The sequence below is a fragment of the Tyto alba genome, unplaced genomic scaffold, assembly GCF_018691265.1.
Source record: "Tyto alba isolate M040663 unplaced genomic scaffold, T.alba_DEE_v4.0 Super-Scaffold_14, whole genome shotgun sequence".
NCBI classification, from domain to species: domain Eukaryota; kingdom Metazoa; phylum Chordata; class Aves; order Strigiformes; family Tytonidae; genus Tyto; species Tyto alba.
In genome coordinates this window covers 9,901,191-9,920,804 of record NW_024881276.1, presented here as the reverse complement: position 1 = coordinate 9,920,804, position 19,614 = coordinate 9,901,191, and the positions used below count along the sequence as shown (strand labels likewise).

General features: G+C 44.6%; 1 protein-coding gene across 4 annotated transcripts in view; it reads right to left on the bottom strand.

The window, feature by feature from the left end:
- Nucleotides 1-19,614, bottom strand: part of FRMPD4 (FERM and PDZ domain containing 4) — a 357,231-nt gene that overhangs the window by 156,470 nt on the left and 181,147 nt on the right. The gene's annotated exons all lie outside the window — the stretch shown is intronic.

The window sequence follows — 19,614 nt, the reverse complement described above, 5'->3', positions numbered from 1 at the left end:
AGGAAGTGGCAGCGCTGACTGCACCCCCCATTCCCTGCCCCTGCGCCACTGGGGGAGGAGGTAGAGATATCGGGAGCAGAGCTGAGCCCGGGAAGAAGGGAGGGGTGGGGGGAAGGTGTTCTCAAGATGTGGCAATGCTTCTCACTGTCCTACTCTGTTACGTGTTGTTAGTGTCAGTAATAAATGTATGTTCTTTTTTCTTCCCCTAACGAGTCTGCCTTTTGCTTGTGATCATAAAAGGGGGATTTTCCCCCATCCCAGTCCTATCTTGAACCCCAAGCCTGGCTCTCTGTCCCTTCTCATTGCCAGAGGGGAAGGGAGAGAGAGCTGCTGCATTGTGGTTGGCTGCCAATCAGGCCTAAACCACGACAGATGCGGTCAGGAACAGCCTGCTTAAACTGCCTGTGGCAAGCAGGAGATCAAAATACAGGGTCTAAAGGCCTCTTTGGGCTTCATATAGCAGATGAAATAAGAATGCTCAACATGCTTCATTCCAGAATGGGGGTCACCATGTCTGCTGTGCAGAGGCACAAGTCTGATTGCAATCAGAGTCCTGAGACACCAAGGCCACCCAGGTACAACAGCCTGCTGTGGACGGCACAATGACATCTAATCAAGTCACATCAGGGACTTTTCACATCCTGCAGCACCAATGCTAACAGGCTGCGCCCAGCCAAGACTACCTAGCAGCATATTTCTTGGGACAACCCTCCAACACTGGCTTTTCGTTAATATTTTGAAAACTAGTAGTTAGCCATTTTTCAATTCACTGTGTCCCACGTTCACTGTTAAGGTGATGATTTCAAACACTCATAGTTCTAAGATTTTACACAAATAATATAAAAAATTAATATAAAATGAATTATTCATTGAAGGTGCAGAAAGGTAATTGGTTCATTTTTAAGTTTTTTTGTATTTGCAGTATTAAAAATCTGATTTTAGCAGAACAGCCTAAGCAGTCTCAAAAGCTCTTCAGACAACTTTGAAAAAAAAGTTGACTATTTAACTATTGTATTCTTAAGTGGTTTTAAAACAACTAATCTGTAGTCCATGCAGTGCAAAACCATGTTACTTATTTTACTGACAATAGAGAACAATTTTCTGGAACAATCAAATGCCTGATTATCTCTTCCTCAGGCTGATTTGTTTTTATTCAACTTTGAATATTTATTTCAAGCAGCAGGTCCCATCACACTGTTATTACTAACTTAGCTATTACAGATCAACAGGATGGCCTTGCCATGCAGCTGCTGGGCTATTTTTTCTTTCATAATATAGAGACATCAAGAGAAAAATAATTTTAATTTTAAATGTTATCATTTGTTATACAATGGATTAAAGTGATCATATTTCACTAACAGGTAACTCATGCATTAGCTCACAGCAGTACCAGCAACTAAATTATCTTTGCTGAGTTGCTGCAACCTGGGGCAATGGCATAATATGGCAATGTTTTAATGTTCCAGTCCCACTGGACAGTCCTCAACTGAGTAAACTCAAAGACAAACACTGTATATCACCATAGGGGTCAGGACATCACAAAGAAACTTCAGAGAAGTCTCCTCACCTAGGCCAGGCTCCTGTATGGTGCTGAGTTCCCCACTCATGGGCTCCTGAGCTTCCCCTGGCTCCTTCCTCAGCTGGCCCTGCCTTCCTTAGCTCTTCATAGAGACTCTAGTGTTCAACACAATAAAACATCATAAAGTCTGCTTTTTCGGGGCAAAGATTTCTCTTAACAACTTGATTTTGCAACCATGTCCCCTTTCAGCTAATCCCTCCAGCTGCATGTCTGTGTCAAAGCATGTTAGACAGACTGTTCGTGTCCTTACAACAATCACCCTTTATACTAGAGAGCATCAGAGGCACTTATTAAAAAAGCCACACCAATCAACGGACCATTCATACAGCCTAGCTCTCCCTCCTTTCAGATGAGTCATCTTCTTTGAATGTGATCAAGTTACATTTTGCTTGGGAATTAACCCACACAGCAGCAACAGGTTTCCAGCTCTCTCCACTCCATACTCAAAACAAACAAAAAAAACAAAACAAAACAAAAAAAGAAAAACAACAACAACAAAAAAGACTTTTCACAGTTTCAGTCACTTTCCAGAAAAGAGAAGAGCAAATCAAAGGTCCAGACAACCAAAACCAAAAAACCCCATGTAAGAAGCACACACAATCTGCAAGTAAGAAATCCTGGTTAGCTAACAAGGCTGTGCCAAAGCAAATTGTCCTGATTTTCTTATAGCTTTCGCAGGACTCTATCTGCATACAGATTGAAAGGAAGAGGCATAATTTCTAGAGCACACAGCATCCCGCTGAACATTAATCACAATTACCAACTTAGAAGCTACAATATGCAAGACCGATTGCTGCTCCACAACTGCTCTGCGGCTCTCTCAAGCATGCTAGCCCTCAACACTACCATACTCCTTCTCTCTACTTTCTTACAAAGAAGTTAAAAAAAAAAGTAAATTTTCATGCCTCGAAAGGAAAAGGCAACTCAAGTGTCAGAAGGCAAGATAAGCAGCACATAATTTTAGAATTTTCTGGACACCAAAAATGAAGAAACCTGATTTAAATACAGAAAGTAGATGATCAAGGCTTGAGAGACCAGGGAGGTTGATTGATGTATATATAGGCTGTCATAAAGTAAGGGATGTTGGCAATGGACAAAAGCAAAATAATATCAGCTGGGCCAGGAAACCTGAAATTCAGAGAAAACTGGTCCAGGGGAAACTGGAATGAGCTGGCAGCTGGTCAAGGGTAACACCTGGCAGCTACCAGGTAAATGGAATCACAGATCAGATGAGGAGTTGGCAGGAGTACTGTTTGTGAGGTGTTTGGGAGTGAAATGAGAAGCTTGAACAGCAGAGACAGGGATGTGAGTGAAGATAAGGTGGAACTAGACAGGCTTAGCAGAGAAAGACTAAATTTTGGATTTTTTTTCAGTGCTTTAGGTACACTTTTTTAAAATGTAGCTGCTTCTTAGAGGAGATGTTGTACTGTGCTGGGCCTCCCATCGGCCCTGGTTGCCCCCAGTGACGTCACAAGGTGTCGCAGGAGACAGAATGTTGGCGGTAGCAGGGAAACAAGGGTTTGGGGACAGAACCGAGCAGGACGGGTGTCGTGAGGGCTGTGCGGTGATCCAGCCCAGACCGGAGGCGAGGAGGAGGGTGAGTGAGGGCTGAGGTGAAATTGCAGAAGGGAGAGTGCAGGGCTGCCGGGCTCGGGAAGGGAAGAGGGGGATGCCTGTAGCACAGGAGATGGTGGCTGGTCCTCCTTTCTCTTCCAGAGCTGGAGGCTCACACAGGGACAGGGATATGACAGTCTCCTGTCCTTGGGGACATAGAAAGCAAAGTTCATTACATTCTACAGGGATATTAACACTAAGTTAAGGCACCAAGAGCATGGCAGAGCCCTGGGCAGCGGTCGCCCATGGTGAGTGGAGGTGGCTGCTCCTTTGCTGCTTATCTTGCCTTTTACAGCTGCAGGCCCAGACAAGGCAGTAGGAGAGCATGGGACACTCTCGTTATCAGCCACACAGCCAGAGATTTGCTACCTTCTGTAGGGACACTGACACTAAGTTAATGCACCAAGAGCCTGGCAGAGCCCTGGTCAAGGTTCGCCCATGCTGAGTGGAGGTGGCTGCTCCTTTGCTGCTTATCTTGCCTTTTACAGCTGCAGGCCCAGACAAGGCAGGAGCAGACCATGGCACACTCTCGTTATGAGCTACACATCCAGAGACTTGCTACCTTCTACAAGGATACTGACACTAAGTTAAGGCACCAAGAGCCTGGCAGAGCCCTGGGCAGGGGTTGCCCATGGTGAGCGGAGGTGGCTGCTCCCTTGCTGCTTATCTTGCCCTTTAGAGCTGCAGGCCCACACAGGGACACGACTAGACAATGGCACACTCTCGTTATCAGCCACACAGCCAGAGATTTGCTACCTTCTACAGGGACACTGACACTAAGTTAAGGCACCGAGAGCCTGGCAGAGCCCTGGTCAGGGGTTGCCCATGCTGAGTGGAGGTGGCTACTCCTTTGCTACTTATCTTGCCATTTATATCTGCAGGCCCAGACAAGGCAGGAGCAGACCATGGAACACTCTCAATATCAGCCACACATCCAGAGACTTGCTACCTTCTACAAGGACACTGACGCTAAGTTAAGGCACCAAGAGCCTGGCAGAGCCCTGGTCAGGGGTCGCCCATGGTGAGTGGAGGTGGCTGCTCCTTTGCTGCTTCTCTTGCCTTTTACAGCTGCAGGCCCACACAGGGTCAGGTCCAGACCACGACACATTCTCGAATATCAGTCAGACAGCCAGAGATTTGCTACCTTCTACAAGGACAATGACACTAAGATAAGGCACCAAGAGCCTGGCAGAGCCCTGGTGAAGGGTCGCCCATGGTGAGTGGAGGTGGCTGCTCCTTTGCTGCTTCTCTTGCCTTTTACAGCTGCAGGCCCAGACAGGGACAGGACCAGACCATGTCACACTCTCGATTATGAGACAAACAGCCAGAGATTTGCTACCTTCTAGAGGGACACTGACACTAAGTTAAGGCACCAAGAGCCTGGCAGAGCCCTGGGCAGGTGGCGCCCATGATGAGTGGAGGTGGGTGCTCCTTTGCTGCTTATCTGCTCTTTTACATCGGCAGTCCCCCCCACAAGGCAGGAGCAGACCATGGCACACTCTCAATATCAGCCACACATCCAGAGATTTGCTACCTTCTACAAGGACAATGACACTAACTTAAGGCACCAAGAGCCTGGCAGAGCCCTGGAAGGGGTCGCCCATGGTGAGTGGAGGTGGCTGCTCCTTTGCTGCTTATCTTGCCTTTTACAGCTGCAGGCCCAGACAAGACAGGAGCAGACCATGGCACAATCTCAATATCAGCCACACATCCAGAGACTTGCTACCTTCTACAGGGACACTGACACTAAGTTAAGGCACCAAGAGCCTGGCAGAGCCCTGGGCAGGCGTCGCTCATGGTAAACGCAGGTGGCTGCTCCTTTGCTGTTTCTCTTGCCTTTCACATCTGCAGGCCCAGTCAGGGACAGGACCAGACCATGGCAAACTCTCATTATCAGCCAAACAGCCAGAGATTTACTACCTCCTACAATGACATTGACACTAAGTTAAGGCACCAAGAGCCTGGCAGAGCCCTGGGCAGGGGTCGCCCATGGTGAGAGGAGCTGGCTGATCCTTTGCTGCTTCTCTTGCCTTTTACAGCTGCAGGCCCAGAGAGGGACAGGACCAGACCATGGCAAACTCTCGATTATGAGACAAACAGCCAGAGGTTTGCTACCTTCTATAGGGACACTGAAACTAAGTTGAGTCACCTGGAGCCTGGCAGATCCTTGGTCAGATTTTTGCTCATGTTGAGTGGAGGTGGCTGCTCCTTTGCTGCTTCTCTTGCCTTTTACAGCTGCAGGCCCAGACAGGGACAAGCCCAGACCATGGCACACTCTCGTTATCAGCCACACAGCCAGAGATTTGCTACCTTCTACAAGGACACTGACACTAAATTAAGGCACGAAAAGCCTGGCAGATCCCTGGGAAGGGGATCGCCCCTGGTGAGTGGAGGTGGCTGCTCCTTTGCTGTTTCTCTTGCCTTTTACATCTGCAGGCCCAGACAAGACAGGAGCAGACCATGGCACAATCTCAATATCAGCCACACATCCAGAGACTTGCTACCTTCTACAGGGACACTGACACTAAGTTAAGGCACCAAGAGCCTGGCAGAGCCCTGGGCAGGTGGCGCCCATGGTGAGTGGAGGTGGCTGCTCCTTTGCTGCTTATCTTGCCTTTTACAGCAAAAGGCCCAGACAGGGACAGGACCAGACCATGGCGCACACTCGTTATCAGCCACACAGCCAGAGATTTGCTACCTTCTATTGAGACACTGAAACTAAGTTAAGGCACCAGTAGCCTGGCAGATACCTGGGCAGGTGTCGTCTCATGGTGAGTGGAGGTGGCTGCTCCTTTGCTGCTTATCTTGTCTTTTACAGCTGCAGGCCCAGACAGGGACAGGACAAGACCATGGCATACACTCGATTATGAGCCAAGCAGCGAGAGATTTGTAACCTTATACAAGGACACTGACACTAAGTTAAGGCACCAAGAGCCTGGCAGAGCCCTGGGCAGGGGTCGCCCATGGTGAGTGGAGGTGGCTGTTCCTTTGCTGCTTATCTTGCTTTTACAGCTGCAGGCCCAGACAAGGCAGGAGCAGACCATGGCGCACACTCGTTATCAGCCACACAACCAGAGATTTGCTACCTTCTACAGGGACACTGACACTAAGTTAAGGCACCAAGAGCCTGCAAGAGACCTGGGCAGGGGTTGCCCCTGGTGAGTGGATGTGGCTGCTCCTTTGATGCTTATCTTGCCTTTTACAGCTGCAGGCCCACACAGGTACAGTACCAGACCGTGGCACACTCTCGAATATCAGCCACACAGCCAGAGACTTCTTACCTTCTACAGGGACACTGACACTAGGTTAAGGCACCAAGAGCCTGGCAGAGCCCTGGGCAGGGGATGCACATGGTGAGCGGATGTGGCTGCTCCTTTGCTGCTTCTCTTGCCTTTTACATCTGCAGGCCCAGACAGGGACAGGACTAGACCATGGCACACTCTCGTTATCAGCCACACAGCCAGAGATTTGCTACCTTTTACAGGGACCATGACACTAAGTTAAGGCACCAAGAGCCTGGCAGAGCCCTGGAAGGGGTCGCCCATGGTGAGTGGAGGTGGCTGCTCCTTTGCTGCTTATCTTGCCTTTTACTGCTGCAGAACCAGACAGGGACAGGACCAGACCGTGGCACACTCTTCAATATGAGACAAACAGCCAGAGATTTGTTATCTTCTACAGGGACACTGACACTAAGTTAAGGCACCAGTAGCCTGGCAGATACCTAGGCAGGTGTCGTCTCATGGTGAGTGGAGGTGGCTGCTCCTTTGCTGCTTATCTTGCCTTTTACAACAAAAGGCCCAGACAGGGACAGGACCAGACCATGGCACACTCTCAATATCACCCACACATGCAGACACTTGCTACCTTCTACAAGGATAATGACACTAAGTTAAGGCACCAAGAGCCTGGCAGAGCCCTGGGCAGGGGTCGCCCATGGTGAGAGGAGCTGGCTGATCCTGTGCTGCTTCTCTTGCCTTTTACAGCTGCAGGCCCAGAGAGGGACAGGACCAGACCATGGCAAACTCTCGATTATGAGATAAACAGCCAGAGGTTTGCTACCTTCTATAGGGATACTGAAACTAAGTTGAGTCACCTGGAGCCTGGCAGATCCTTGGTCAGATTTTTGCTCATGTTGAGTGGAGGTGGCTGCTCCTTTGCTGCTTCTCTTGCCTTTTACAGCTGCAGGCCCAGACAGGGACAAGCCCAGACCATGGCACACTCTCGTTATCAGCCACACAGCCAGAGATTTGCTACCTTCTACAAGGACACTGACACTAAATTAAGGCACGAAAAGCCTGGCAGATCCCTGGGAAGGGGATCGCCCATGGTGAGTGGAGGTGGCTGCTCCTTTGCTGCTTATCTTGTCTTTTACAGCAAAAGGCTCAGACAGGGACAGGACCAGACCATGGCACACTCTTGAATATGAGACAAACATCCAGAGATTTGCTACCTTCTAGAGGGACACTGACACTAAGTTAAGGCACCAAGAGCCTGGCAGAGCCCTGGGCAGGTGGCGCCCATGATGAGTGGAGGTGGCTGCTCCTTTGCTGCTTATCTGCTCTTTTACATCGGCAGTCCCCCCCACAAGGCAGGAGCAGACAATGGCACACTCTCAATATCAGCCACACATCCAGAGATTTGCTACCTTCTACAAGGACAATGACACTAACTTAAGGCACCAAGAGCCTGGCAGAGCCCTGGAAGGGGTCGCCCATGGTGAGTGGAGGTGGCTGCTCCTTTGCTGCTTATCTTGCCTTTTACAGCTGCAGGCCTAGACAGGGACAGGACCAGACTGTGGCACACTCTCGTTATCAGCCACACAGCCAGAGATTTGCTTCCTTCTACAGGGACACTGACACTAAGTTAAGGCACCAAGACCCTGCAAGAGACCTGGGCAGGGGTTGCCCCTGGTGAGTGGAGGTGGCTGCTCCTTTGATGCTTATCTTGCCTTTTACAGCTTCAGGCCCAGACAGGGACAGGACCAGACCATGGCATACACTCGAATATGAGCCAAACAGCCAGAGATTTGTAACCCTATACAAGGACACTGACACTAAAATAAGGCACCAAGAGCCTGGCAGAGCCCTGGGCAGGGGTTGCCCATGGTGAGTGGAGGTGGCTGCTCCTTTGCTGCTTCTCTTGCCTTTTACAGCTGCAGGCCCACACAGGTACAGTACCAGACCGTGGCACACTCTCGAATATCAGCCACACAGCCAGAGACTTCTTACCTTCTACAGGGACACTGACACTAGGTTAAGGCACCAAGAGCCTGGCAGAGCCCTGGGCAGGGGTTGCACATGGTGAGCGGATGTGGCTGCTCCTTTGCTGCTTCTCTTGCCTTTTACATCTGCAGGCCCAGAGAGGGACAGGCGCAGACCATGGCACACTCTCGTTATCAGCCACACAGCCAGAGATTTGCTACCTTTTACAGGGACAATGACACTAAGTTAAGGCACCAAGAGCCTGACAGAGCCCTGGAAGGGGTCGCCCATGGTGAGTGGAGGTGGCTGCTCCTTTGCTGCTTATCTTGCCTTTTACTGCTGCAGAACCAGACAGGGACAGGACCAGACCGTGGCACACTCTTCAATATGAGACAAACAGCCAGAGATTTGTTACCTTCTACAGGGACACTGACAGTAAGTTAAGGCACCAAGAGCCTGGCAGAGCCCTGGAAGGGGTCGCCCATGGTGAGTGGAGGTGGCTGCTCCTTTGCTGCTTATCTTGCCTTTTACAACAAAAGGCCCAGACAGGGACAGGACCAGACCATGGCACACTCTCAATATCAGCCACACATGCAGACACTTGCTACCTTCTACAAGGATAATGACATTAAGTTAAGGCACCAAGAGCCTGGCAGAGCCCTGGGCAGGCGTCGCTCATGGTGAACGCAGGTGGCTGCTCCTTTGCTGTTTCTCTTGCCTTTTACAGCTGCAGGCCCAGACAGGGACAAGCCCAGACCATGGCACACTCTCGTTATCAGCCACACAGCCAGAGATTTGCTACCTTCTACAAGGACACTGACACTAAATTAAGGCACGAAAAGCCTGGCAGATCCCTGGGAAGGGGGTCGCCCATGGTGAGTGGAGGTGGCTGCTCCTTTGCTGCTTCTCTTGCCTTTTACAGCTGCAGGCCCACATAGGGACAGGACCAGACGATGGCACACTCTCGCATACCAGTCAAACAGCCAGAGATTTCCTACTTTCTACAGGGACAGTGAAAGTAAGTTGAGGCACCAAGAGCCTGGCAGAGCCCTGGGCAGGGTTCGCCCATGGTGAATGGAGGTGGCTGCTCCTTTTGTGCATATTCTCCTCTCTTTTGAAGCCTCGGGCCCATGCAAGGTCAGGACCACACTGGGACAAACTCCCTCCATCAGCCACACAGCCAGAGACTCTCTATCTTGTACGAGACCTTTTCCACCAAGTAAAGGCTTCAGGAATCTGGCCGAACCCTGGGCAGGGCTTGCCCATGTTGAGTGAGCGTGACTGAACCTTTGTTCGTGGTTATTATCCTAACTTTCACAGCTGCAGGACCCGACAGGTACAGGACCAAACCATGGCACGCTCCCATTATCAGTCATGCAGCCAGAGATACTTGCTACCTTCTACAAGGACACTCCCACTAAATTAAGGAATGAAAAATGACACAAGCAACTGGCACCAACCAAGTGATTCATTGGCACTGTCAGAGTGGGCAGGTGGCTGGTTGCCACCATAGGATGGGTGTCTCCTGGCTGCCATGGAGATGTGACACTGACAGTGTTGGCCTGAGGCTGGCAGAGCCCTGTGCAGTGGTTGCCCATGGTAAGTAAGCAAGGGTGGCTGCCTCCTTTGTTTGTTGGTATTATTTTGCCTTTTTCAGCCTCAGGCCCTGACAGAGATAGCACCAGGCCATAATGCGCTTCTGTCATCAGCCACACAGCCAGAGATTTGCCGCCTTCTACAAGGACACTGACACTAAGTTAAAGCATCAACAGCCTGGCAGAGCCATGGGCAGGGCTTGTCCACGGTGAGCAAGCGTGGCTGCCCCTTTGCTGCTTATCCTGCCTTTTACAGCCTCAAGCCCAGACAGGGACAGGACCAGACCATGGCACACTCTCGTTATCAGCCACACAGCCAGAGATTCACTACCTTCTACAATGACACTGACACTAAATTAAGGTTTCAAAGGTCTGGCAGAGCCCAGGCAGGAATGGTGAGGTAGAGTGGCTGCCCCTTTGCTTTTTAATTCTGGCTTTTGCAGCCGCAGGCCCAGACAGGGGCAGGGCTAGTCCATGGCAAACTCCCATCCCCTCTATCTGCAGACACTCGGGCAGAGATTTCTGCAGCTTTCAACAAATAGATTGACCTAAGGACTAGGAAGCTCACACATCCCCAGTCTGCACTGCGTCCTGGTTCCACAAGCATCTGGAGGCTCCTCGCAACTGTGGACAAGGGTTGCTCCTCACTACCCCCTTCTCTGAAACTGACCTGGAAATAAAATTTTCTGATTCATGAGCCACTGGCTGTTTTTTCTGCTTTGTATGGTCCTTTGGGGGAAACCTCCTGGGCCTTTTCCTCATTGTCCTTATTACAGTGAATATACAGATCTTTATATATGTCTATAGATGAAAATATATCTTTATATATAAACACATAGAAAATACACCTGTATCTTCCTTATTAGAACCAATCAGAGGCTGCTCTGAGATCAACGTAGGTATGACACTTTCTAAACACAGAAACCAGCTAATCACAGAGCAGCATGAAAACACGTGGGGTGATAGCCAAGAGCCATGTCCTTGTGTCTGTGGGATGAGGCAGGGGTCAGACTGTGGTACACAGGCTCCATGCAGACCTCACCCCGAGGTCATGTGTTGATATGTTCACAGCTGGGATATTCTGTGCGCTCTCTGTGAATTTTCAGCTGATGCCACCAAAGGAAAACATTCTACCGTCTTGTTTTCTAGAAAACATCCACTAGCCATGGAATTTCCTATAGATTCACATAAAAATGTATAGGGATGCTACTCTGAATTTACTGATCGTAATGTTACCATATAGCGCATCAAATCCAGGGCAGACATTATTACGAAATATTTTTTCCCAAACATTTCATTATATAGTTTTTCAAAACCCTCAAATTCTCAAAAAAAACCATAATTCTAAGTCAATGATGATAAGACAATTCTAGTACTTTAAGAATATCTTGGTAACTTCCCCAAATCATGATAGAATACAAGTTTTGCCAAAGGATGTAAGCCGATTTTTTATGATTCAGATGTCTCTGTGGTAGACTGTGTCACAAGAGCAGGCACAGCGCTCTTTTATTTCCTATGTAATGGAAACTCATTTGCTGTCTTTCTAGGATTCTTTTTATTATTATTTGAATCAATGAGATTGCTAATCCTTTAATATGATGCAACTAATGTACAGGAAGAGAATACTGTCTAGAAGAGACTCAGAGCCTTACATTCATTGGCAATTTAACACCTATGGTGTTAGTAATATAAAACTTACAGATTCATAACTCAATATTCAGATGAAGGCACAAAACTGCCGGCTGAAAAATCCTATTTGAATCTTCCTTCTTATTCCTTCATCTTAAATTCTTACTAACTTAAAAAAAAAAAAAAAATAGATCCTACACAAGCAGCTTTCAGAATAATTCTACTTAGCCAATGAAAAGTAGGAAGTTGATATTTTTCTTTTGGTCACGTCAAGAAAGGTTTCCTCTTCTCCCGTACTATTTTCTTATTTTTTTCTCCAATTTTTTGGCAACAGATGTAATTTTAATAGCCAAAAGATTAGAATACTGGTAAAACAGAAAAAGAAGAAATGAAAAGGAACTTAATCATGTTCTCTATCGCAATTTATTTTCCAGTATAGAGGTAAGATAAACAAAAAAATCTTTTTCAGAAAAACATTGCTCTCCAAGCAATATTTTGAAAAAGTACTGAAAGAGAGTCCATTTGAAATAGAAAAAGAATAGAACAACTTTGACCTGTTTTTTAATAGTGAACTTAGAGCAATTTTGATTTTTTGCATGTTTGTTTTTTTGGCAGAGGTAGGCAGGAGGGAAGATGGGGCTCCTATGAAAATTAGACAAACTTATTTTTTAACCTTGAAGTAAACAAAAGCAGTATCTCTATTAACCATTAAACGTGAGGTATGCTGGTCTTGTGGTTTTTTTTGGTTTTTTTTTTTTTTTTTTTGCTGGTGAGGTCATGGTGAAGACACAAAGAAAAGCTGATATGGGCAGGAAAGAATCCCTTTTGAAATCTGTAGTCTGTAGTAAATGCAAGGACTTATCTAAGCTACCAATCTTACAAGGAAAAAATGTCTTTTAATTTTTATTTTTAAGATGACCAGCATATGTAAAAATAAGAGCACACAACTTTAGGGTAACTAACACCATTTACTGCTGCTATTATTAATATAATTATTCTAACATAATTAATATGCTTCTTTTCCCATGAATTGTTCTTTCTGAGTTCACTATTCCTCTCAAATAAATAAATGCTAAGTTTGGCTTTCATTCTTTGGCGTTTTTTTTCTGCTGCCGTTGGGCTTTTTTCAGAGCAAATCAACTATGTGGAAACAGACAATACCAGTCTAGTTAAAGGAAACATCACAGAAAAACCATTCCATGCACAAATGAAAAAAAAAAAAAAAAAAAGATACAATGCTTTCAAGACTTTTTTATTTTTCTTTCTATTCTACATCTTTTTCTTCATCCTCCTTCCCAACCTTTCCTCTTTGAAAGTAACACTTAGCATAAAGCACAGAGAAAAGAATATTTCTTATCTTAGTATTTAAAGAGCGTGGTAATATAGTATATTTAATCAATCCCTGAGGGTTGTAGATGTTTTAAATTACCAAGTTTTTAATGCAAAAATTTGGGCATCTGAATAGAACTATTCCATCTCCCTTCTTGCCCTCACATCTCCCTGCCTGAAACACACACTCTCTATTCCAGCAATTCTTCTCACGACACCTTCAGAACACCGATAGCAGAGGAGTTCATAAACCCGTTCATCAAAAGACCTATGGTGGTTCTGGCTCTCAGCCAGCACCGAGCATGAAAACACCAAACCAGCTCCACTGGTCACGGAGGATCACCTGCTGTACATGGATTAGCTCTTCTCAGCCATCTTGTTAAAGCACACGTGTAGGATATTTCAGGCAAAGAAGAAAACACAACTTCCTATGCCCACTGTGTAAACTACAACATGCTTATCCAACATGTAATAACATAAAATCAAATCAGGAACAAAGGATCAGGAAAGTGTTACGCAAAAACAGGGGGAAGGTTGCAATCATATACTCTTGCTGTAGTTTCTCTCCCAGCCATGTCCTAGGCTTCTACTTCATACTCAGATAGGAGGAAGGCTTAGTTTTCCCCTGTTCAAAATAAAATCATCTTGCAGAAGTCAGTTCTTGATGGGTGTGGATGTTTATTTTCCAATTATACCTGGAGAGATGTGGAGATGGCAATAGCCTTGATGGCTGTAAAGCATCTAATTCTGCATGCTACCTTGGAGTATCTCATTTGTCCCCTTTTAGTTGTTGAGTCACTTGTCTAATTTAAATGACAGGCTGGATGGCCAGCAAGTTCACTCACCCCAGGTGGGATGTGCCCCCTGCCGCAGGTCAGAAGTGTGGGCTTCAGATACTGGCCTAAAATTGCCGAAGAAGTGACAAGATCAAGGAGACCATATCCATCTGAAAGTCAGATGCTGTATCTGAGACTTGGCTTGTCACCAAAAAAAGCTCTGACCTGAATTGCTGCTTCCAGTCTTCTTCACTTAGGGACTGAAGGGAGGAAGGGATTAATCCCTGACAGCCCTCTCAGTCCTCTCTCCTTCAGGCTCTGCTCCACAGGCACCCAATTGCTTTGGAGGCTCCATCAGCTAGAAAAGGGGACGCCAGGATCATTGTCCTTACTGACTCCAGCCTCGCACTTCTGGCTGCACAGAGATCAGCCAGTGGGCATGCTACTGCCCCAAATGGACCCGAGCCCTTGTTATAGTCACACCCTCTTTAAACTTCGATCAAGATGTTTTGCAGGGGCCATAACTAGGGAACAAAGAGGTAGCTGGCTCTTATGGATACACTGAAGAGACAGTCAGTGATCCATTCGCTGAGTGGGCAACATGGATATCATCATCATTTTGTTATATTTCCTTTGGGACGCGTTTGTTTAGTCAAAATTATATAGGTTTTAAATGTGCGTGCTCAGTGAGAAAGAAGGGTGTTGTACCACACTGCCAAAATGCAATTCCCTTTCTCTAATCTATTTGGAAAATATTTAACTTCATTTCAACATGCAATTAGATTAGGTTCTTATTGGACTATTAAAATCTTCAGAATAATCATCCATCTAACGCTATTCCACAGCCTGAATTACTGGTATTTTCTATTTTTATATAATGTATTTGGTAAGAACTCAAATAGCTTTTAATTTTTATACGTAGCTGCCAAATCATAATACAGTAGGTCAAAGAATGCCTGTAGCAAAATATAATCCATGATATATAGGCTTTTTTTTTTTTTCTTCCCTTTTCTCTTGCAGGTCTGGATAATGGATGGGCATGAGCAGTTTCACATGCTGTTCTGCATCACAGGATTTAGTCAAAATTAGCTCACTGAAATAAGTTTTTTTCCATGGTCATATTGATTAATGAAGGAAGGAAAGGTAAAATATCTAAAGTAGACTGGACAAGAGAAAAGGAAGATCTTCTGCACCTTGTTGTAGGGGGAAAACACCCCTATTTTCTAAACAGGTTAAAACGTATTTTAATATTTCTACAGACTCACAAGCTACATCAACATAGGAATTTATGCATAGACACACTCAATGTTATGTCTCTTTAAAATGTATTAAGTGGCATTAGTAACAACAGCTAACTCAGTGCTGATACGTGTAACCCAAGGAGGAGATGGGAGAGTATGAATATGTTTTTGTATTGCTGGCTTGTAGAAGTCCTCACATGTGCTTAAAAATTGTTGTTTTCAGCACTGCATTCTTATCCTCCAGATGTTGTCTGAGTTGTTTTCAAAGACTACGGCTTGTTACAGCTCTGCTCTTCATTCAGCAAAAATAGGGAAAATAAAGCCAAAAGGTACCCAGTGACTACACCAGCATAAAGATCATCCTCTGCCCAGTAAAATGAGCCAAAGTTTAACTTCCAGTTTCAAATGTGGGAGCACATAGGAAGGAGGACACAAACTGATGAAAATCAGAAGGTAATTCTGTATTTGCTGGAATTCATAGTTCCTTTTGTAGGGAACAGGCAGTTCTACTCCAGTATTTGGGATAGAAAAGTCTGAACTTTACAAATTTTCTTGTACACAGTGACCATCTCCTACACACATCTCCCATTCCCAGTTGATGTGACATGCATTTTTAAAATGATAAAAATATTCATCAAAATAAAAGTAGTCCTGTAGGAATCAAAGAAGGTTCAAAGTCAGTTGTTGCTATGGAATTCACTACTGTTAATTTTACTTGGGACTTGGGGAGGTACTTCAATACAATGCCAGGCAGATAACAAGCACAAGTGAAAACAAAACGATACTCTGTGCACTCTGACTGTACAGTGCAGCTAACCCTCTGAACCTTCTGAGATGTGCAGTAAAACCTGAGGATCATAAGCCACAAGAACTGCAAAAGCTGGTGCTATGCATAAGATTTTACCAAATGAACATTTAATTATTGATATTATGCAGTTTTCCTATATGTTTATAAGACAATAATGTCAAGTAACTACCCAAGAAAGGTGCTGAAATTGGTGTGTCACCTCAAAAATACAAAATACAACCCCGTACATGAAACCAAGACAGAATACACTGTTCCATATTATTCCTCTGCAAATGTTGAGGTTCAAAATCAGTAACCTCAAACTGAGATTAATCACATGATATTTCTTTGTGAATACTGAAAGCAGCCATGTACGTCTGAAGCTAAAGTACTGAACATAGGTTCATGGAAATAACACACTTTTATGTTATGCAAGTAAAATCATCATACACCCACAGACTGTGGACAACAAACAACTTAATGTAGCAGAAGATCACATACTCAATTTCTTGCCAAAGACAATGAGATTTAGGATCCTAAGTGACTTAGACATTTATAACATTTACTAAGTCTTATTTATGACTTACATCATTATTAGCAGAGCTGATTAATTTTTTAAAGCTACACAATTCATCTGCAAAGTGACAATAGGATGATTATATTAAAGAGGAAAAGGAGAAGACTGATATATCCTTCAGTAGCATTTCTACATAACAAAACTAAGCTTAAAATAAAATTACATCTTTTCTTTCCTCAGTTCATATAGTCATCAAGCATATTGCTCCTTGCAACTTCCTTGAAAGTTGTTGTATCAACCATTGCTATGAGTGAACTAATTTTACTAATATTTTATGCAACAGTATTCAACAGACAATTGTTTAAATAATAAATTTTGGGTTGGTCCTGGAGAATATAAGATAATGTTTTAATTTTTGTTTACATCTGAAATATGAGCAACTGAAAAAAAAAAAAATTCAGCTTTTCAGATGGGGCTTCTACAAAAGCAGATTGATGACCCTAATTTTCAAACTTGACAGTGCTCTCCTTCAGCTTGCTACACAAGCAAGTACAGCAATTAAAAAGCAACCATCTCAAATCAGAACCACTGTTATCTGACAATTTTCAGTTTTGCAAAATAAGTTGGTTCATAAAGAAATTACAGCAAAATTACACAAATCACCACTGAAATAGGCATTAGCTGTCCGTCATCTTGGCCGCAGGAGCAGAGTGATTGAGAATATTAGCAACATGCCATCTAAGCTGTCATGTCAGCATTAGAAATTCTCTCATTAGGCATACAGCTCAAAAAATAAACAGAGATGATTTAAAACATTATGTTTTGCAGCTGTTTTGGACTTCTGTCATCATGCATCGATAATACATCTAAACACGTACATTCATAATTTCCAGTTAACTTTCAGGTCAGATCCTAAGTCTATTTTAGGAGTAACAATCCTGCATTCAAAAGGATAATTATACTTTATGCAGATGCACCCAAGATACAAACATTCCCCATACAAGCACAGCTTTGGTCTTATGGTGCAAGGATGAGTGGTACACCAAAACCACCTGCGAGCAGCATATGGCCATATTCCACATTTCCCTTCAGTGTTCTAGAAGCAAAGACCAAGAGAAGAAACCTTCCCCAACTGCCCAGGTTAATTATGAAGATGCATAGCGTACTTGGTTAGTGCATATGCATCACACCTTCCTCCAGTCCAGGTGCATAAACTGCACATGCAAAACTCATGAAACGTTCCCACCCCCATCCCTGCATATTAGGCTTCTTGCTATATCATTCATATGCTCCTTTAGCCCCTACAGTAACTCCACACCTGTAACAATAACCGCATCAATGGCAGCAGCATATGATTCTGCAGGCAACTGCACTATTGCTGTCAGCAAAGCTAACTAGTTCTGTGGTATTCAAAAAGGTGCGACTACAGTTCAGGCGTACCCTAAAACGTGTATTTCAGATATTCCTCAATCCTCCTCTAATTAAACATGGCTTCAGAAAATTCGAAGCAATGTAACTGCCTAGCTAATTAAAACTAGATTATTACTGATGGGATTTAACACAAAATTTGCATAAACACTAATGAATGCTACAGCAGTAAACAGGCTCCATGATTCATGATGAGATTAAACAAGAAGTCTGATAAACTGATAGGAAGTTCCACAGTTCGTTCAATCTTTTAAAGAAGTAGTGCAAAATGTCTTTTTATTGCTTTTACATTGTACTGGCATACACCAAATCATTTCATGTGCACAAAGAGAGCTTTTTGTGAAGATATGAACAGGAGTTAAAAAGAAAAGTAAGCAGGGCACTAAAAATTTGATTACAAGCATGCAAGCACATACACAGCGAGCGCTCTGTGCAGAAAGATCCAAGACATGAAAGAGGACAAAAAGATGGTGATACATTTACTTTCAGACTATCTCCTTAGTCTCCCAAAGATAAACTATATAAAAATACTGCTATTGACTGTCATTCAATGGAACCAAAATGCTCTCTTTGCAGCAGACTGTGAGACTAAGCAGTAGCATAGAAAGAGGCAGTCAAGCTTAGAATTACATGTGTTTTCATCAGGTTTCCTGAATTTGGGCAGTACTTATCAAGTAGGCCACTCTTTCAGGAATTTAGACCCTTATCTAATCTACACTGACAGAAGAGAAGAGATGAGCTCAGAATGCATGGGCAGCAGTCACAGCTTTTCAAACTACCTGTGCTAAAAGTATCCATGTCTCCAATAAAAAAAGTGATTGTAAACTTTTCAAATTATAGCTCAGGTGTAAAAATACCGAGCTGCTTTATTTCAGTTTAAGTGATAACAGTGACTAGAGATCCAAATGCAGAGCCTAGTTCCCTAAGGCCAAAAATACACTCCCATAAGTGATGCATATTGATACTGAGTGAGTAACCATCCTTTTGTACATAATTTTAAAGCATTTTAAAAGATCCTGAGTAAAGAAGCTGTTTTCCCAGCCATCTGTGAAATCTGGGATGATGACACCATACACAAAAACCCCATCAAGTGGTCCATGAAGGCATTCTGCTGAATGAAGACTGGTTTCCTACAGCTTTTTGCATCATACTTGAACCAAACTGTCTCCTGATTCCCTGTGTCTCTGAGACTTCACAGAATCAAAAAACTGCTGGCTGGGCCAAACTTCTGCCCAGTCGGCTGCCTGAGTGGGCCTATGCTAACAGAAGATCAAGTCAGCCATGGTTCTGTTCAAACGAGTCTCCAAATCCTCCAAGGACAGAGATTAAACCACTTCTGTGGGCATCCTCTTCCAGTGCTGCTCTGCCCCTGCAGATAAAAGTTCCTCCCTACTGCTCAATCTCAAATTACAATTTGTGTCATTATAGCTCTCTTTTTGCAATCTGCCACTACTGAACGGAGATCAGCTTTAACATCTTCGTAAACGCTCTTCAATAATTTTTAGTTCTTCAGGCTCCTCTTGTCCAGACAACGCAAGCCCAAATCCATCAACCTCTGCCTTGCAGCCACGTTCCTTAAGCCCCTCAACATTTTGCTAGGCCTATCAATAGTCCTTCTCCAACTCTTCTATCTACCTCTTGGAGTGGGGGACCTCCAAAACTAAATGGAGTACTCCAGACATCCTCACAAACACTAAGTAGAGGTGATAAAAACTTTCTTTGAAGTACGGCTTCTAGTGTAGCCTAGTGACTGATTTGTCTTATTTGCAATGAGAGCACATTTATGTCTCAATGCCTAATTCAACATAACATATGGGGATAATTTTCACCACATGATGAACTCTGTATTTCTACTAAGTCAACTTCAAGTGGTTTATGCTGCCCTAGTCCTCAGAGTTTTTGAGCTCTCTGGATTGAA